The 20,942-nt window shown below is 50.5% G+C and overlaps 1 protein-coding gene across 4 annotated transcripts in view; it reads left to right on the top strand.

Annotated features, from left to right (window-relative positions):
• The window catches only part of NAV1 (neuron navigator 1), a 283,952-nt gene that overhangs the window by 114,746 nt on the left and 148,264 nt on the right, over window positions 1–20,942 (top strand). The window lies entirely within an intron of this gene.

Here is a 20,942-nt window from a genome sequence, read left to right as displayed (position 1 = left end):
TTTATTCAGTGCATTGTGGGGCTGGGGTGGGTAGAGAATTCTCCAAATAACTGCCACCCAGAACAGATAGGTGATATGTGGAAACTTATCCAGCACCCTCAGATTCCTTGAGGCCTAGCAGGAGAGTGAGGACAAAGCTCACTTCTGCCCTTCCTGTGGGCAGCAGCAGTAGTGATGGAGGATGCTTGTGGAATCACAGGCAGGAGAAAGGGCTGTGGCAAGGTGCAGCAGCCTGCAGGTTTGTGTGTATGTGTGTGGAGAAGGCACTGGCACAAAACCTTGGAGCTGTGAGGCCTCCTGCCTTCCTCCAGGTTAGCACCGAGAATATTTCTTTTCTCACCATGTCCAGAAAGTTTTCTTCCAAGGCTAGACTTGGGCCCCCACCCAGCTCATGTTCCTCTCCTTTGGGCATTGCCTTGTTCTCACTGCTGCAGTCAAAACTGTCAGCTTTGACTCACAGCCCATGGCTGTGCCTCTGAGAGTAACGCATGGATGAATAAGTAGGTCCTAGGGGCAGTTCCTCTGCCCTGGGGAGAAGGTACAGATGGAGGAGAAGTGCCCAGAGCTACTCTGGCTCCCTGAAGCTTAAGCCAACCCAGGGAGATACCCTTTACCATCCATCACTGATGGCTCTAACCCCAGGCCACAGGCCCCTTCTAGACCTGGATTGAATAGGTAGCAGGACCAAGTCACCTGGAGTCCTGGGATGTTTCCTGACACTTTCTTCTTGTTTCACCCCTTCTCGCTTTCTCTGCCCAATTTGATACTATGGCTGCAAATGCCCACCCCCTACCACCCACCCCCAGCACAAGCTGCCAACACCAGATCCTTCCCCTCCTGCTGACCTCCAATCTTGCCTTTCTCTGCAGCTATCCTTCTACACACATATACTGCACCTCACAGCCTCTGACCCTGAGAGTGAAGGTGCAGGCTGCTCCATGTGGTGCAAGGGAGAGCCAGTGCTGTATTGAGCAGGCTGAGCAGAGCCCTCAGGGTCCATAACTGCAGCTTAGCCACCTCTGCAGCACACTGCAATGTCTTCCTGGATAGCCAAGTCCCTTTCTCTCTGCAGAGCGCTCCACCTCCCTCACCCTTCCCTGAGATTTCATAGGATCCTAGGATGGAAATTGTCTAGTTGAGCCACCTACCTCAAGCCAAAATTAATCCCACTATAGCATCATAGGCAGGTGGGTGTTCTGTTTACACTCTCCTAGTGACAGAGGGCTCACTACCTTATTTTCCAGGAAAGCACTCATTATTAGAAAGATATTTCTTCTGTTGAGCTTTGATTCTGTCTTCTGAGAATTTCTACCCGTGAGTCTGAATTTGCTCTCTGGATGCTTACAGATGAAGCTAGCCTGCCTTTCCCAGGATCCCCTTTCTTATATTTGGGGTCAGACACCTATCTATGCTCCATTCGTCTTTTCTGCTTTTGCCTCTTCCTTCCGTTTTTCTTCCATCTGTCTTCTTTTGGAACAAGACCTGATAGGATATGCCTGACCTGTTCACCCTGACTCACGGGCCCAGTGGAGTCCAGCTCTCCACCTGGACCCCACTGTCTGCATCTCAGAGCAGCTCCCTGCCGGGGACCCACAGCACCTGGCTAGTCTTTCTCCTGGCCCAACCAGGAAGCTCTCTTCCCCAAAGCCCAAAGCCTTTTCCCTCTGCCTGGAAAGCCTGAGCCAGCCAACGAGGGGAAATGGATGCCACATGTTTCTCATTTGCGCTGGCTGACCTCCCCCCACACCCTGTTTGGATTACCCAGATGCGTTTGATGTCCCGGAGCCTGCGGCCTTTTCTCTCATGCACAGGAAGGGCCGGGTGGGGAGGCAGGGGTTGCCAGGCCCAGCTCACTGGCCCTGCGTGGGCAGGTTCCCTCCTATAGGAGGCAGACATCACCTCCCACACCTTCCCCCACACTGCTGCTTCTGGGGACTGTGCCTCCTGAAGGAAGCAGGACACCAGTGCCTTCAGGGTTCAGCTCCACCTTGTTCAATGAAGGCAGGTCTTTGCTTCCTTCTGACCCACAGAGATCGGGGTCAGACTGGGAGGATGCCCCAGGAACTGTTTTTATCTCTCATCAGGAGGCTGTGGGAGGAGCAGAGTTGCATTAAAGGTGTGTCTGGCATGGCTGTCCAGTGTGGGCACAGCAGTGTGTGCCTGGGATAAGCAGGGTGACCCACTTTTCACCATGTTGCTTTGTACCTCGTATAAGCACTTTTTTTTCCTCAGACTTGATGCCTTTGGAATGTGGAGGGGTGTGTTGCATAGGTGGGAAGCTCCCATTAGGGGAGAATGAGGACCCATTGGGAGTTTCCAGATTGCTCCAGCCCATTCTGGTGCTGAGGTAGGGATGGGAGGGCATGGAGAGCAGCCCATCTCCAGGTTCACCCACTAAGAGCTTTGGCTCCAGCAGGCCCCAGGCTCTCCCTGCCAGCGCTGTTGTATGTTGCGTGTTTGACACACACTTCTCCAACTCAGCTCCAGCCAAACCTCAGCAAGGCAGCCAGGGCTCGGCAGGGTCTGGGCCTTGGCCTGAGCCATCCTGGAATCTATTTTAGACATCTCAATGATACATTTCAGGACCACTAGAGTGGGTGGTTTCTCCACAGCATCTTCTAATTTCTGGGTGGCAGCTTTCACTCTGGGCTTCTCAGGGTGCTTTCTCCTGTGAGTTAGAGATGTGGAAAGCAGGGACAAGGGCAGCCCCAAGCCCCGGTATGCTGTGTGTGCTCCCAGTGTTGGTCGTCGTGGAATCCCAGAGTTGTCAAGGTTGTTATCCAGTTGGGGTGTTGTTTGATGTGGTCTCGTCTGGAAGGTTGAATGTTATAAGCTCCAGGTGTTTCTATGGAGAGCTGGGCTCATAAACTACGACCTTGGGCTGAGCAGGAAGATAGCAAATGTTGAGAAAGTAAGACTTAGGCAAGTATGACGAGAGCTATTGGGTTAATAGGTTGTATGGCACATGGCACAAACCCCTAGAACTCGGGTGAGGTTGGGTGTCAGGGTGTGAAGACTAAGTGTGTAGTGAATGGTATGTTTTCACATGGATCAGTGCATATAAACAAACTCACCGGCTTGCAGCGCATATGCACATACTGAAGGGACATTTGCGTGCATGTATATGTAACAGCTGGGCAGGTTTAAAACAGTCTGAAATATGACCCTGGTGGAACAGCTTCCCCCAAACAGACCCCTAGGCAGAGCCCGCTGGGGTTTGGACTCCTTGGCTTCTTTCCCAGAAAAGCACTGTAAGTGCTGGTTACTCCTCAGACTCTGAGGACACAGGCCCCCTTTGCCCTTGGTGACCCACTAACCAGGCCCTTCCCTTTTGGGGAAGCTGGCAGCCCCCCAGCAGGCCCTGCCTTCTCTCTGCAGGATCCCTAAACTGTCATGGGGTCTAGGATTCCAACATCCCCAGACTGAGGCTGCTCCTGGGACCTGATTATCCCAGGGGGGAAATGAAAAGTTCAAGAATCAAAAGAATCAATAATCTAATAGTTATCAATAACATGTATCAATCACTTGATAAGTGAAAGCCATCATTCTTGTTCCTCAAGCCAAAATTAATCCCACTATAGCATCATTGGCAGGTGGGTGTTCTGTTTACACTCTCCTAGTGACAGAGGGCTCACTACCTTATTTTCCAGGAAAGCACTCATTATTAGAAAGATATTTCTTCTGTTGAGCTTTGATTCTGTCTTCTGAGAATTCCTACTCATGAGTCTGAATTTGCTCTCTGGTTGCTTACAGATGAAGCTAGCCTGCCTTTCCCAGGATCCCCTTTCTTATATTTGGGGTCAGACACCTATCTATGCTCCATTCGTCTTTTCTGCTTTTGCCTCTTCCTTCCGTTTTTCTTCCATCTGTCTTCTTTTGGAACAAGACCTGATAGGAGATGCCTGACCTGTTCACCCTGACTCATGGGCCCAGTGGAGTCCAGCTCTCCACCTGGACCCCACTGTCTGCATCTCAGAGCGGCTCCCTGCCGGGGACCCATAGCACCTAGCGGAGCTTTCTCCTGGCCCATCACTTAATACTCACAATAATTCTATGATCCTGGCACTTACAAGTGAGGAAACTGAGGCACTGAAATACAGGTAATCTGGCCGGGCAAAGTGATCACACCTGTAATCCCAGCACTTTGGGAGGCCGAGGCAGGTGGATCACTTGAGCTCAGGAGTTTGAGACCAGCTTGGGCAACATTGCAAAACCCTGTCTCTACTGAAAATACAAAAAATTAGCCAGGAATGGTGGCTCACACCTGTAGTCCCAGCTACTTGGGAGGCTGAGGTGGAAGGATCACTTGAGCCTGGGAGGTGGAGGTTGCAGTGATCTGAGACCACGCCACTGCACTCCAGCCTGGGTGACAGATCAAGACCCTGTGTGAATACAGGTAATCTACCCAAAGCCAGTAAAGCAAGTGAGCAACAGAGCTAGGATTTAAACTTAACCCCTATGGTAACCTGCCTCCAGGAGCCTCAAGACTCCCTCAAACATTGAGTCTGATTCCATTTAATTCAGGAGCAACTTGTCAAGCAGTTAGTGTCGGCAGAGCACTGTGCTTCCTGAGACTGAAGTTCTGGGCCCTGCTTGCTAGGTTCTGAAAGGGTGGATGAGGAGATAGAAGTGTCCAGGCTCATTCCAGTACAAGCAGAATGCAGCATGCTGCAAAGAAGCCAGAAAGGGCGACTGAGGGCGCGGCCACCTGGAATTAGCATCAGTGCATAGGGTGTGTGGGGGCACATGTGAGATGGGTGGGGAGGGGGACACGCTACAGAAGTGATGTGAATTTTGATAGAAGGGTGAGATTCTGGCAGTAGAGGCAAGAAAAACTAGAAAAGGAAGGGAGGAGGAACTGTGGGCTTGATGGCAGGTAGTGAAGAGTCCTATCTGGCTTAGAGAGGTGGAAAAGGTGGTGAAAGAGGAGATGAGATCAGAAAAACAGGTTGGGGTGGGATCATGGCTGATCCGACATGGAGTGCACTGGGACTCAACTGTAGGCTCTGAGCAGACATTTGAGTGGAAGAGACCAATCAAAGTTCGTCCCCAAAGGATCCCCAAAAGAGTCCTGTGCCCACTGGTCCTTGGAGATGTTGCTGATCGATGAGATCAGCCAGCCGGGGCCTCTCAAGTTTCACATCTGTCTGCTCCAGGGAAGATTATTCTTGCAGCCTATGCAGTGCCCACATGGGATGGATGGAGGGAGAGGACTCCTGCAGCCTCCATTCCCAGAGGTTGGCCCTCTGAGAGGGTAGGGGCACCCCTTATCCTAACTCTTAGCCTAAACTCAAGTCGTCTTCTTCCTCTGTTCCTTTGGTATGCCACCAGGCTGTTCCAATTGCCATGCCCTGGGAATTGATTAGGCCCTACTATGTGAGGTGCAGTGCTCTGCCCTGACCAGGAATTGTGCTCCACTGCCCCAGCCCTGGGAAGTGCTCTGCTGAAAACAGTCCTACAGCCCACAGCAAAGCTTGAACCAGACTACATACAGCAGAACCAAGACATTAAACCAATTTGGGACTAGACAGGGGAGCTTTTCAATTGCACACTATTCAGTGGTAGGCATAAGTGGTGTGGTGCCACGTACTAGCTCTAGCTTTACTCTTCTATCCAAGAAGGCTTCCTGAAGGAGCTGGAAGTTGGGGAGGAATTTAAAGGAGTTTTAAAGGAATATTTATAAGAATCAGAGGCTGAGCGCAGTGGCTCACACCTGTAATCCCAGCACTTTGGGAGGCCAAGGTCGTAGAATCGCTTGAGCCCAGGAATTCAAGACCAGTGTGGGCAACAAAGCGAAACTACATCCTTACAAAAAAGGTTTTTAAAAATTATCTGTGCATGGTGGCATGTGCCTGTAGCCCTAGCGACTCAGGAGGCTTAGGTGGATGGATCACTTGAGCCTAGGAAGTTGAAACTGCAGTGAGCTGTGATTGGGCCACTGCACTCCAGCCTGGGTGACAGAGCAAGACCCTGTCTCTAAAAATAAATGAATAATAAATAAAATAAATAAAGGAATCCAAGACATTTGGTACAATGGGAGAAGACATTCCAGTTATCCAGCTTTGTTTGTTTGAAGGTAGGAGAACTAGATGGGGACTAGCTGGCTTGGAGCCCTCCGAGCAGATGGTCCTTCAGGGAGTGAAGACAGCCGGCTGCGCTGGGGTAGGAGAGCTTGTGGGGAGTGAGGGTTTCCCTTCTCCTAAACTCAAGCCTTCATCTTTCTCTGTTCCTTTAAGATGCCACTGGCTGTTCCAGTTGCCATGCCCTGGGCGTTGCCATGGGATTCCATTGCTGTAGGAGTGAGAATGTTTTGCCATAGAGGATCTGGTTTTGCCGTGGAGTCCAGGTGTCCCTAGGAGCTATTGTCCTAGAGTTCACAGGTTGCCATCGGTGTAGGTACTGTCCTACTGTCTTCATGCTCCCACGGGGCCTTGATGGTGACATGATGTCCAGGGGTGGAGCATTTACAGCATGGCCTCCCTGTCATCCTGCCCATGACTGCAGCACCCGGGAAAGAGAGTCACAACAGCAGGGAAGGCAGCAGAGCCTATTTGGGGTTGGGGAGCAGGCAGGCCAGTGCTGCTGCTGTTCCCACTGCCACAGTGGATGGCAGCAGACATGAGAGCGGCCTTCCTCAGCCGTAGTGGCGGGGCTGAGACCCTGCGCTGCCTGACACTCTGCCTGCCCAGTGGGGTTTGCTTGCTGCTCCGCAGGCAGCACGGAGAGGCTGTTGCTGCTCCTGCTGCCACCATCAAGGGACCCACTGGGCTCCTAGGAGCACCAGCGTCAGGCCTCCCTACTTGGCACCCCAGAACTCTCTGAGGTTTCCCAGCCCAGCCTGTAGCTTTGGGACCACTGAGGGCCTGTTGCAGGGTCTAGGCTCCTTGGAAGGGAACACTTAGACCCTGAGACTCTAATCGAGGCCATGCACTCTGCAGACAGTTCAGGCATCTTCATCCTGAGGACCCATGGGGGACCATTTAACACTCACAGACGTGTCTGAGTCACTGGAAATCAGCAACAAGGAGTACTAACATTTATTGAGCACTCACTGTTTGCTAGCTGTGCTAGCGCTTTGTTTGTGTAAACCCATTTTATCCTCACACTGAGATATTAATCAAGGATCATATGCAAAATATTTGACAACCCTCACAGGCTTCAGAGCTGGAGGAGTCCTGGGACCCCTCTGTTAACTGTGGTTGCTGGATTGTGGAGGTCCCAGAGGAAGGGCCCAGGTGGCCAGGGTGGCAGGGGAGCACATGAGGGCTCAAAAAAGCACTTATTTGACTACTGTAAGGAAGTGTTTCATATTTTTTAGCAACCAATATGGCCTTATTGGTGGATGCTTGTTGACTTGTTGACACTGTTATATAAGATTTAGGTATAAGGAAACTTAGGGGAGCCTAAAGGAGGCTAAGCAACTTACCCCAAAGGAATGTGGCAAGTTCACGGTCAAGCTAAGCTTCAAACAAGGTTTGATTCAGGCTCATCATTCAGCCGCTAGATTCTACTGCCTCTTGCACAAGTAGCAACTCACTGCTCCCCCTGCCCTCTCGATGTTCTAGAACGCTTGCACTACATCAGTCTAGCAATGGTCCTTAGAGCCCAGGCCTATAGGAGTCGGTTCTCTCTTGCCCTCCTTAGCATTCCTCGAGAGTCAGCTATCTGCCAAGTACCCTTCCTCTCAAGCCTCTCACTGTCTAATGTAGGAAGCAGACCCACAGAGGGGCGGTTAGGATACAGTATCATGGCTAGTGCTGGACAGAGCAAAGCCCTGGAGCTTCAAGAAGAGCCTCCCCAGATGTACAGGAAGGAATAGGGCCAAAGTGGCTGGGATGAGGATAACTAGAATGGTCTGGAAGAGTGGGGGCCTGAAATAAGCTGTTCGTCTGCCTCTTTTTGACTGGGAATGCTGGCTCTGTCACTCAGTAACTGTTGATCTTAAATAAGCCACTTAACTGCCTGTTAAAATAGGGATTAGACTCCCCAGCTCCCAGATCTGGGAGGCTGGATGAGATGCTGCATGGGAAAGGACTAGTGCAGAGGCTGGCACGTGGCTGGTTCTGCAGATGTCAGCCCATCAGCATTTCAGGGAATGACTTCCCTTTTACTCTCCCCTCTGCTCACCCTCAGCCTGTAGCCCCTGATTTCAAGACTAGATTTCCCAGAGTGCTGCATCTAGTGGAGAAGTTAGCTTCTTCATGGAAGATTTAAGGACTCATCATAATATCTATCATTTATTATATGTTATGCACCAGGCACTGTTCTAAGCACTTTACACGTATTCATTCATTTAATCGTCACAACAATCTAGTGGATTAGGTACTACTCTTATCCCCTTTTTAGCAATGAAGAAACCGAGAGGTTAAGTAATTTCCCCAAGGTCACACAGCCATGAAGTGGAGTCTGGGTATGACCCCCAGGCAGTCTGGCTCCAGTGACCTGCCTCCTTAGCCACTATGCCATAAGGCTTCTCACCAGTGGAGAGCACTGGCATTCTTGCATCCCACAGGCATCGTAAGCCCTGTTGGGCAGCAGCCCAGATCTTTTATTCTAAACAGGGTGGACCCACTCTGAGGTTTCCTATGAGAGTTTAGTGGCACAGGGAACTGAGCCTAGAACATCCCTGGACCCACTTGGGTACCTGCCGCAAGCTGAGGACAGTTTGTACGCTCTATGGCTGATGCACTTTTACCACTATCTGTGTTTAATTCTGCACTCTGCACACCCATCCTTTAGGTCCCAAAGGGTCAGTATATCTGCTACAGGGGATGGGTGTGCACCAAGACTCTGGTGTCTGGCCTTGGCCTGGAGCCCTACGTGTCTCTGAGTCCCTGACTGCCTGGGGCGATAGAAGAAGCACCAGCTTTGGAGTTATGCTTGTGAGGGTTCAGATCAATTCCAGTGCTTACCAGCTGGTTGTCCGTAGCCCTCTTTGCACTTATTCCTCTTCTGTAGAATGGGGCTTGTACCCACAGCAGGGGGTAATTATATGGATTATCTAGAAGAGTGAGCATAGAGCACCTGGCACACCATAGATGATCAGTAAAGCTAGTTCCATTTCCACTTCTCCTGCAGGCCTGCAGACACCCTGTCCTTCCTCACCCTAACCACCGTGGCTCTGCAGACACTAGGGGCAACTAGTGCTCACAATGGGCTTCATTCACAGAATGGCTCCAGCCACTGACTTTGTTTCAATTCAGCCCTGATACTTTAGCTTAGACTCTTGGTTGTGCCTTTACAAGCCCCCTGGAGCCAGCTTAAACAAAAGGGAGAGTTTATTAAAGGACAGAGAGCTGTCTCATAGGGCTGGAGCTCAGGAACCCGGCATGTTTCCACGGGAAAGGGATGAAGTTTTCTGTGCCTCTTCACGTGCTCTGCATTCTTGCTCCCTCTGTTTTTCTACACATCTGATTCTTCTCCTCTTGTACCACAGACTGGCTGCTTCTGCCCCTGGTCCATGTGGTGGAACAGGGATGCCCATGGTTTCATGCCTCCTCTGTCCAAGACATCAGCCAATTCCCCCTGGGGCAAAGGGGAACCGGTCTCCAATTGACCCACCCATCACAATTAGAGAAGAAAACATTCTCCAGAAGTTGTCTTTGGCAAAGGTTTTAAGGTTATATGTCAGCCCGGTGGTTGTTTACACTGTGACAAAAAGAAAACAGAAGAAACAATATGGGAAAAGTCAACAGACCATGAGATGTGGAGAAGATTATCAAAGGGTAGCACCTTATGTTCGAGCCGATGACCCATTTCCAATCCTTAGCCTGGGCCTGGCTCCTGTCGAGATCAAGGTGAAAACTGGCCATGTCCTCATTTCTGGGCAGGGATGAAGATTCAGGCCTGATCTATAGCTTTACCCTGGATTTGTCATTTCCCTGTCTGTCCCAGGTTCAGTGAAACCACCTGTTCTGTTCACAATCTCTTCATTGGCCAACAAGCCCTCTGGTGGTCCTCCATGCTTCCTGCCAGGGCTGAGGCATAAAATCTGCCTCAGTGGCCTGTTATCACACAGCTGGGAGGACAGCTGGGGAGGAACGAGGCCAAGACATCCTGGTTCCTTCTCTTCTCTCGTGGGGGAACAGGTGGATGGGCTTGGTGCTGATCCATTATTTCCCACAAGCATGGGGCTGGAGCTAGGGTATCGGGTTGTGGGGAGGGTCCCCTGGTTTTGCCTTACAGGGTGGGATGTTCCATGGGGGAGATGGGAAAAAATTTGCCAAAGAGGATCTAGCCCTGCTTCTGAGCCAGAGGAGCCCAGCCTGGACCTGGGCCTGGGGCAGGGGGTGGATTCCTGCCATTTTCCCACACTCTGCATAGAGATTGGATTTCCTGTTGAAATTGTATCTTTGGATTACGATCGTAAAGTTCCCAGCTTCTCAACTCAAGCTGTTTGCAGCAGCTCTGTGTAGCCTAAGTCATCGGCATTACTCTATTGGGTTCTGGGAGGGAAGATCCGGAGTATAGTGGCCAAATGCACAAGCTATGGGGTCAGAGAGACCCAAATTCAAATCCTGATTCTGTTTGAGACCAGCCTGGCCAAGATGGTGAAACCTCGTCTCTACTAAAAATACAAAAATTTGCTGGGCGTGGTGGTGCGCGTCTTATAATCCCAGCTACTCGGGAGGCTGAGGCAGGAGAATAGCTTGAACCCAGGCGGTGGAGGTTGCAGTGAGCTGAGATCGTGTCACTGCACTCCAGCCCGGGGACAGAGCAAGACCATGTCTCAAAACAAATAAACAAACAAATCAAATCCCAGCTCTATATTAACTAGCCATGAGATTCCGACTCAATTAACCTCCCTGAGCTTCAGATTCCTCATCTATTAAATGGGTCAAATAATATCTGTCTCATAGGATTGCTATGAAGATTAAATGAGATAATGCGTGTAATACACTGAGCACAGTGCCTAGCAAATGAAAAGCGCCCCAAAATTGATTGTTTTATATTACTATCTCATTGTTATCTACCCACTCCACTATGTGGGTTTATAGAGGAAGGAGTCATGGCCTCTGCCCTTCGGAGCTCCCTGTCCTGTTGGAGGAGACACAGCGCTGCACTGAACAACCCACTGGTTGGTTGGAGGAAACATAGGTCTTGCCTCAGGGAGCTCCCATTTTAGTGGAGGAGATGAGCCCCAGCCTGTTCTTCTCGAGTCCTCTATTTTCCTGGATCCTTCCTCATGAGCCGTGGTATGCCCTCAGCCTGCCCCTCTGCCACCAGTCCACCCATCTCCTCCCTTTTCCCCTGCAGCCAGGCCTGCCATCTCTAGAAAGCCCCCATCTCTCCTTTCTGTGTCTTTGGGCCCAGGTGTCCTTGGGTTACTGGGTGACTTGCTCATCAGGTCCTGCCTGTGTGTGCCAAGCTTGTTCTCAAGAAGCGTCTCCCCAGGATGCTAGTTCCTCTCTAAACACCGCCCAAATTGCACACACAAAAATTAGACCTGTCAGTTTGCACGCTGTCTCCCTTAAATTTGCATTTGATTAAGAAGCACCAGCGTCCTCCCACCCACGCTTCTTTCTTCCCGAGCTTCTTCTCTTTGAAGTGCCCCCGCCACCCCGCCCGACCATTCTCCCAGCTCTCTCCGTTTGCTGTGCTCAGGAAATCCTCCAGTTGGGCTCCTCTCCGTTGCCTCGGCCACTCCCGCAGATCTGCTTGGCATTCTCTGCTTCTGGCCTCTTTTCTGAGGCCAGCTCTGCAGAGTTTGCCTGGGTACAGTGTGTTCTCATTGTGCCTCCAACAGTGTCAGTTCCTGGAGCTCACTGTCAGGAGTCCAGCAGCTGGCTTAGAAATCAGCTGCCTTTGCTGAGGGCTCATGGAGATGAGGTGAGGGCTATCCTCCATTTCTGTCCCCACTGGCCACAAGCACTAGCTCATGCAGGAAACCACTAGATGCAGAATAATCTTTGAAAAGCCCTCTCCTCTACTCTTCCCATCTCAGTCTCTCTCTGGAGGGTTGAGGGCAAGAGCCACAGGTGGGCAGATAGCACCCCACCCCCCCACCGCCCACCACCTCTTGAGGTCAGCTGGATCACCTTCACTCCTCCCATGGCTGAAAGACAAAGAGAGGGTAAGACCAGGGTGCTTCTTAGAACACCTGGCTCCTTTTCTGCAGACACACCTTTGGAGAATCATCATTAAGATGACCGAATTGCCTCTGCCTCCCTGCCCACTCCCAGCCCGACAGTAAACCTGCTGCGGCTTGGAGTTTTTCTACCATCTACGTTGCATCCTCCCTCATCTCTCAATTATCTGTGCTAGTGTTAAAAAAAAAAAACAAGCCATTCCATCTGCCTCAAACTGCTCTTCTTAAGATTTTGGGATAGCAGTTTTCCTCTTCTAGTTTCCAGTCACTTTTGACTATGACTGGTGCCCATTTTGATGCCTTGAACTCACGTGTAAAGGAAGTGAAGGAGCAGGGAGCTCCAAGGGAGTGGGCAGCTGAAGGCCACTCACCCATCGGTAAGTCCCTCTGAGGTCAGAGGGAGCGGGTTGCCAGAGGGAAGGAAATGAGCCCCAGAATCCCACCATTCTCATAAACAGCCCATCGCTCTAATCGCTCCTTCCCCAGCAACACTGGGCCTCCGATCTGCCCATGGTGAAGGCTGGGAAGCCAGCACCTCCTTCTCCATGTCTGCCTCCCTCTTGCTTCTTGGCTCCCATATGTTCAGGGAATGCAAACTGACACTAGTATCAGCCTGAGCCAGGCATAATTGGAAAGGGAATCTTTCCCCACCCCCAACCTTGTCTTGCCTCCCTCCTTACCAAAAAAAAAAAAAAATCATATATTATCTCAAGCAGCTCTGTTATGTAGGAAACATAAGTCTGGAAGAAAAGACAGATGGGGTGGGGGATGGTTTATGAGGGCGGTCGAGCAACTGTCCTTTATAGCCACTGAGGAGAGATCAGGAGAAAATGATAGTAACAAGAAGAGCAAGAAGGACTGAGGTTAGACTTTAAGAGCTTGCCTTTATGATAAATAAGAACCAGGAGTGATGGGCGGAGGAAGCCAGGGCCATCTCCCTCCGTGCCTATCTGCCCGACAGCCCACATCCTTGGCTTACTGCCTGCCTGGAAGATGTTGCCTACCTGTACCCTGGGGGAGAAAGAGCAAGTGGGACAGGGCTGCTGAATATTCTGCCTTTCTCCTGGGTGGGAGCGGCCTTCCCTCACTCTCGGCTCCCTCCTGGCCTGCAATTTCAAGGGCCTGCAGATTCAAGGACTTGGGGTTTCTGGGAGGCAGGGAAGTATGGGGCTCTGTGTGGGCTCCTTGGCAGAACCAGCAGGCAGCCACCCTCCACCATGTTCCGTGGTAGGATTTCTCTCAACGGAATTAAAAAAACAAGAGCCAAGAATAGAGGCAAGGACGCCGTGCTCCCTCTCCATGAAGCCAGGCCCCCAGAGAGGTTCGAGACACCTCTGCCTCAGAATTCACCTGAGAGTGTGGGCGCAGCTGAGGCTGAGGATGTTATGGCAAGCCACAACATCACAGCATCAAAGCTAGATGAGTTCTGAGAGGTTAAGTGCAAACTCTTTCATTTTGCAGATGAGGAAACTGAGGCCCAGAGAAGAACACGAACTTGCTAAGAATCACCTGGGGCTCCCCTGACTCCTGGTGTAGTGATTTCCCCGCTAAAGTTTAATTAAGCCATCCCCTTCCTTGGGCTGTAAAGTTAGGATGCCCTGACTGGGCACACACAGCTGGTTCTTGAAACAAAGGAGTGGGCTAAGTGCTGTTCCCACCCTGGCAGATGTTCTCTGGAGCTGATGGTCTCCTACAGAGAGGGAAGGAGTTGGTGGGACCATGTCAGAGCCGGGTGGGATCATCGTCCCATCCCATCTGACAAATGAGGAAATTGACATGCCCCAAAGCAAAATTTGCCCAAGTCCACCCAGCTGGTGAGTGGCAGATCAGAGACCCCAATCCAGGTCTCCTGCCGTCTATTCCTGTCCTGTGATTCTTCTTGCTTCTTCTTATTTTAGTCAGTGGACCCGGGGAGGAGGAGGATGCACTGCCTGTCACAGTAGCACCTCAGCAAACAGCTGCTATTGGCCTGATCCATGAATTTTTAAAACTGTCTTTGGTTTTAGGGTCAAGTAACAAACTCACCTCTCCCTCCCTGTGGCTTTTAAGCCTCATAAATATGCTTTTAAAAGTCACTCCGCAGTTCCTCCCACATACAGAGACTCATATCATTGCTCAGTGAAACCTGAGGGGCGGCCAGAGCTGCTTTCTATGGCTGAGGGTGGTGGCTGAGGGATCTTCTTCTGGAAGATGCCCCAAGTGTAGGGACATGCCCAGCCCTTGATGGTCCAGGGTGGAGGCCCCCACTACGCATCTGATGGGCCAGTCTCACTGGCCAGAGTCCTATCACAGGCCATGGCCATAGGCCCCAGGAAATTCTGGGTCATTGGTGTCAGCTTGAGGCACTTGAAGCCATAGCGCCCATGTCTTCCTCCTGCTGAGGGCTCCTGGGGCCTGGGGACTGCCTCAGGTTTCCCCTTGAGAAAAATTAAGGTGGTGACAGCAGTGGGCAGAGTATGAAGTCATATCTGCCAAAGTCCAAGCCCCTGTCTCAAAGAGCAGGCCAGCAAGGAGGGTTTGGGATTTCAGCCCCAGATCTAGGAGGCTCCCATCCCTCCGCCTCCTGCCACCCCCCACCAGCTTCCTGGCACCCCTACTCTGATGGCTTTAGCAGGCTTTGTACTCAAATGGGAGTGAGCTTTGCTTCCACACCTCTTAAAAGGTGATTTCTTAAGGATGAAATGTGATGTTCGCTAATGGGCACTTTAAAAGCCTTGGCACAGAGAACCGTGTGCCATGGACTGGGGCAGGCCAGCTCTGTCCACTCGCTCATCACTCCTGTCCACTGCCACCCGTGGCTTTCCTCCTAGGGTCTCTGCCTGTGTCCCAGCCCCTCCCCATGGTCTCAGCACCGCTCACTTGTGTGGGGTGCCGCTGTGGAAGGCACCTTCTGGGGACTGAGACTCCAAGGGTAGAAAGGTGGTGCTGGGCATGGGTCGATGCAGCCCCCCACCCCACTGCTTGGAAGGTTGGAGCATGGAAGGGTGAAGGCTGCCAAGAGCCACCTCTGTAATGTATAAAATTGACACTGGTTCCTAGTCTCGTGGGTTTTTAACGGTCCTGCCTGCCTGTTCCAGACCCCATTGTGTGGACAGAAGGGGGCCTTTGGGATCCTTCCCTCCACCTTCTCACCTCACCTCGCTCCTCTCAGCATCTTCATTAGCTGCGTTGGGGTCCCTCCTGCACCTTGCTTCCTTTTCCTAACTCCTCTGTTGAGCAGAGCCATGAGCGGTGTGCTGAAAAACAGAATCAGGTCCTTGGATGGGTTTTCTAGGGAAAATGCATGACAAATGGCCTAAGCGTGGCTGGACCTAGGGCAGGAAAAGCATGGAAGGTAGCTGAGGATGGAGCTTTGGGACCCTGTGTAGCATTGTGGTTAAGATCCCAGGCATGGTTAGCAACAACTGGCATGGGGATCCTCAACACCTGTCGGGTATCTACTATATGCCAGTCTAGGAATTTCAACAATGAACAAATAGACCCATTCCTTCTCTTCATGGACTTACAACTTCGTGGGGCAAATGGTGTGGAGCAAATGATCACAGAATCCTCAACTCACATTGGGTACATGTTGTGTAGGGAAGTAAAGGGTGCAAAGATTTGGATTAGAGAGGCTGAGCCAGGGAGGGCTTCTCTGAGGAGGTGAGCTTTCAGCCAGGGTTCTGAGGCTGAGCAGGAGTCAACCAGGCAGAGGGACGGACAGTATGTGTCAGCTCAGAGGTCTGAGGAGGCTCAAGTATTTGAGGAAAGTGGAAGAAGGCCACCAAGGTGGCAGTGGTGCAACATGAGGCTGGGAAGATGGGAGGGTGAGAGGGTGGGCTGGGCCAAACAGGGCTTTGTAGATGAGGGTCAGGATTGTGAATTTTATCCCTACATCCAGTGGAAAGACAGGAAAGCTTTTAATTGGAGAAATGACATCAGGTTTGTGTTTTTCCAGAGTCACTGAGGCTGCTGTGGGGAGGGTAAGTGAGAGAGGTAAGAGTGGTGGGTTCCTGGAAGACACTAGAAGCTGTTAAGAGCCATCCAGGTGACACCACAGTGGCCTGGGTAGGGAAACATCAGTGCAGACGTGAGGGTTGGAGGGCAGTAAACAGATTCCTGCAGGCTCCAGGGAGGGAGCTGAAGTGGAGAGGCTGAAGAACTGACCAGGGATTCCCTGGGAAAAGAGACAGGGACTTGTGGGCCTGGTGCACTGTGTTCCCTGAGCCCACAGTGAGGTTTCTGGTGACACCAGGATAAGGCTTCTGAACCCCAGGAGCATCTCTGATCCTGTGCATTGATGTTTTTTTTTTTTCATTTTTACTTTTTTAGAAAATTAAAGCACTTCTTTTTGCCTAAATACAAAAGTTCCTTATGTATAAAGAAAATAAATTTGATAATCCCTATTAGAAAATAAGTTTTCTAATAGGGATACCTTTTTAAAAAGGTAAGCTCGGGCTGGGTGCCGTGGCTCACGCTTGTAATCCCAGCACTTTGGGAGGCTGAGGCTGGCGGATCACGAGGTCAGGAGATCGAGACCACGGTGAAACCCCGTCTCTACTAAAATACAAAAAATTATCCGGGCGTGGTGGTGGGCACCTGTAGTCCCAGCTACTCGGAGAGGCTGAGGCAGGACAATGGCATGAACCTGGGAGGTGGAGCTTGCAGTGAGCTGAGATCACGCCACTGCACTCCAGCCTGGGTGACAAAGCGAGACTCCATCTCAAAAAAAAAAAAAAAGGGTAAGCTCATCTCAGCTGTACTTAGGGCACATGAGATTCATATAAATTTTGAGCTCAGGAAAGATGGAGGAGCAACTAGAGTGTCCTGAGCAGGCAGATGTGGTGGTGACCATGGTAGCAGCAGTGATGGTGGCAGTGATGATGATGGTGGTAGAGATGATGGTGATGGTTTGATGATAGAGATGACGGTGATTTTTTGTTGATGATGGCAGTGATGATGGTGATGTTTTGGTGATGACGATAGAGATGATGTGGTGATGCTTTCTTTGATGATGGTGGTAGAGATGCTGGTGGTGTCTTGGTGATGCTGGTAGAGATGATGGTGATGTTTTGGTGATGGTGGTGGAGATGCTGGTGATGTTTTGGTAGTGGTGGTAGAGATGCTGGTGGTATCTTGGTGATGGTGGTAGAGATGATGGTGATGTTTTGGTGATGATGGCAGCAATGATGGTGGTAGAGATGATGGCAATGGTTTTGGTGCTGGTAGCACCAGTGGTGATGACTAGAGCAGTCATCCTATCTGCAGCTTCAGAGGCAAGGACACTCACTGTTATGGCAGTTGTGATGCTGGTCATTTCTGCCCCAAGTGTGCCTAGTTATAAGAGCTAAAGGTGATGTCTAAAGGACCTACTTACTTCACTTCTTGAGGCAAACAGTATTACTGAGCCCAGGACCATGCTGGATACTGTGGAGTTCTAGCAGAAGGGTAGAAGTCCCTGCCTTCTGGGAGGGTATTATCTTCCCCAGGATATATATAACCAAGTGCTAAATCTCAGTGTCCCATCTCCCTGTATGACATTGATCCCTCTTCACATATCCTTTTTACGGGCTGAACTGAGGAGCTCCACATATGTTAAGGTGCTCCCTCTTCAAAGCCGGCACTTCCCCTCCATACCTGCCTCCTGCCCCACCTCACCTACACATACCTCTGAGCAGGTATGAGACAGGTTAGAGTGGGCAAATGGAACTTTGTTGGACCAACAGGGAAGAATGTGGACACTGAGGCTAACAGTGCTACAGTATGACCTTGAACAAGTCATTCTACCTCTTGGGGCCTCAATTTGTTCATCTCTCCTAAATAGAGAATAATATTTGCTCTACCCTTTCTAGCTCAAAAAGTTGTGGGGAGGACCGAATGAGATCATGGATGTGAAAACTCCTGCACTCCTAAGCGTTGAGTGGATGCCACTGGGAGACGCAGACCGTGGGCACGCCAGGTCTCTAGGCAGTGGGCATTTCTCACGGAATCTCCTAGCTATCTGGTCAGCAGACCTGGCCATAAGGGGCTCTGGTCTGGAAGTTCCCATAGGGAACCATGCCACTAGTCACAATACGGACGCTGGCTTCTATCTCTGGTGAGTAATGTCAGGCTGTCCCAAGGTTAAACTCTTAAAAGAGAGGCTCCATTTCTCCACAAGGAGCAGGCCGAGCTTAGGGTAAAATGTCAGAGATATGAGACTTTCTCTGCCATCCTGACCCTCCGCATCCCGGCCTCGCTCCCACTCCCACTCTATCAGCAGTGTCCCGTCTGTCCTCTTCAGCCTGCCAAAGCTTTCCTCTCTCTTCTTCCTTCTCTACTTTCTCTCAGGATTGAACCAAGAACTCACTCACACTGCGGCCACTACTAACTGACAACAGCCTAAAGCACTGTATTTCAAATGGTTTTTCTCTCACCTTGACCCCCCGAGTCAGCAATACATTTTTCAGCAAACTCAGTACACACATACTGAGTCAAAAGTTTCATGAAACAATACTATGCGCAATATATTTAAGTTTTGTGTATGTGTGATTTCTTGATTGTACTGTATGTGGTCTAATTTTTTTTCAATTGCTGGTTGCAATCCACTACATTGATTTCATGATCCACAAATGAGTTACAACCTGCAATTTGAAAAGTCCCTGGCCTAAAAGAACCTTCTTTCTAAGCACAGAAAGTCCCTGGGAACTGGTTGTCAAGACAGTTTACCCAGATTTTGGATAATAGAGCATTTTCTTTGTGCCAGGCCCTGTTCTGGGTGCTTTATGTATAATAGTTCAGTGAACCCACACAACCCGTCTATGAGGTAGATGTTATTGTGATCATCATTCACATTTTATGGGCCAGGAACCTGAGGCAAAGAAAGGTTAAGTTCTTTATCTAAGCTCTTACTGCTAGTAAGTGGCAGAACTCAAGACGCCATGTGTTTAACAGTTGGGCTCTGCTGCCTTTCCGGGTGTCATAGAAACAAGGTGGCTTTGCGGAGGGATATACATGATGCTCTAAGAAAGCCTATAAGAAGTCCCTGTGGTCAGAGCAGGACTCGGATGCTTCTGGAAGGCAAGCTTGGTTTGCATGTTGTAAAAAACCTGCCAAACAGACTGGGCTCTGAGAACTTACAGCCCAACAGACGCTCAAGCTCGACTGCCCTGTGGACGCACATAGACTGATGGCGATGCCAGTGGGGACGACTGAAGCCCTTGGGGTGCATGTTAGGCCCACATGTAGAACTCTGCCTACTGGCCAATCAGCAAGCAGTACTGAAGAAAAGCCTGACTCTGGTCTTTACGAGAAAATACTGCCGTTAATTTTAAACACACCTCTTTTTGCAGGCTAAATAGAAAAGTGAGCTTAATCTACACTCTTGCTGTTTTTTAATGAATTTATTGTTTTAGGCTCTGTGAGAATGCAATAAAAGTTAAAAATGTATTTCAGAAGACAGTGCAAATGTGTCTCCACATTTGATGGATTGCTTTTGAGTCCAACACTTCCGGCCCGTGGGCAGGCAGGCCCCACAGATGGGCCGTGGCATCTACGAGCAGAGCGAGAGTGCGTCTATAAGGGATGGTCGTGGGAGGCACACACTTATCAGATTTCATTTCTGTTCTCTTCTCTTGGCATAGTAGCTGGAGAGTGGTAAAATGGGAGATGGAGAGACAGTGAAACAGCTGAAGTAGCAGCCTCAATTATTTACAGACCAGATTGTCAGCCTCCCAAAAAATGAGAATTGACCTCACATCTCTCTTCTCCTTTTCACAGCTGGGAGGGTCAGGCACATTACTATTGGCCACTCTCAGTATTGGCCGTTCTCACCTTCCCATCCCTCTGCATCCTCAGCTAAGCTCAATGCAGAAATTCAAACGCAAGGAACAGACCCTGCCCTCAGAGAGCCCCCCATTCTGATGTGGGAGAGAGGGCAGAAGAGTTCAAGACCCAGATCGTTAACAAGGGAAGGCATAGGCATAGGACAGAATGTATGTAGCCATGGGCACTGTAAGGGGCATAGCAGTTGAATAGCAGCCTTGTCTAGAGCCTAGATTTGGAATATTGCCCAAGAGTTGCACTTTGTAAACTGAGTCTATAAATACCAAGAGAATGTTGAAGAGGAGCTATTGAAGCCAGGTAGAGCTAGGGTAGGATTCTTAGAAGAGGTCAAACGTGAAGGGCAGCAGTCATGGAGAAGGTGCTTCATCTGAAGGTAGGGCCCAGTCAGTGCCTTGAAGCGGGAACCAAAGACTAGGAAAGCCTAAGCCAACATTTCTCAGTCCTGTTGGGGACTGCGCCAGCCACTGCTCTAAGACCTCGCTGCCAGGCCTGGTAGGTGGCCAGCCCAGGTGTCCAGGTGCCCAGGTGCCCCACAGCAAGCCAAGGCCTCAGTCCTCCCTTCACTTGATTTTCTGTGAGCCTTGCTTGCCAGCTAAGGTGTAGGACCTTCCTTAGCTGTGGACGCAGAGCCAAGTTAAGTCGCCATGGTAACCCTCTGGCTGATGGGGACTTGGGTTGCCATGGAAACTTGTCTAAAATCAAAAAGTATTTTGGAAGAGGGGTTGCAGCAGAGAGGAAGAGTGGTGGGGGATGTCTGCCGCAGTGCCGCACTACCCATGATTCTGTTCTGTGCCCTTCTTGGGTTCCTCCTGGAATGAGTGGGTGTGTGTGTTGGGGGGTTGTCCAGGGCCCAGCCCAGGGCTTCTAAGAAATAGTCATTGCTGGTACCAGGAGCCCTCCTGGAGGCCCTCCATCAGAACGTGTGTTAGGCCATTCTTGCATTGCTGTAAAGAAATACCAGAGGCTGGATAATTTATAAACAAATGAGGTTTAATTGGCTCATGTTTCTACTGGCCGTACAGGAAGCATGGTGCAGGCATCTGCTCAGCCT

Source organism: Hylobates moloch, unplaced genomic scaffold (genome assembly GCF_009828535.3).
Source record: "Hylobates moloch isolate HMO894 unplaced genomic scaffold, HMol_V3 SCAFFOLD_18, whole genome shotgun sequence".
NCBI lineage: Eukaryota > Metazoa > Chordata > Mammalia > Primates > Hylobatidae > Hylobates > Hylobates moloch.
This window is presented reverse-complemented; position numbering and strand designations above follow the sequence as displayed.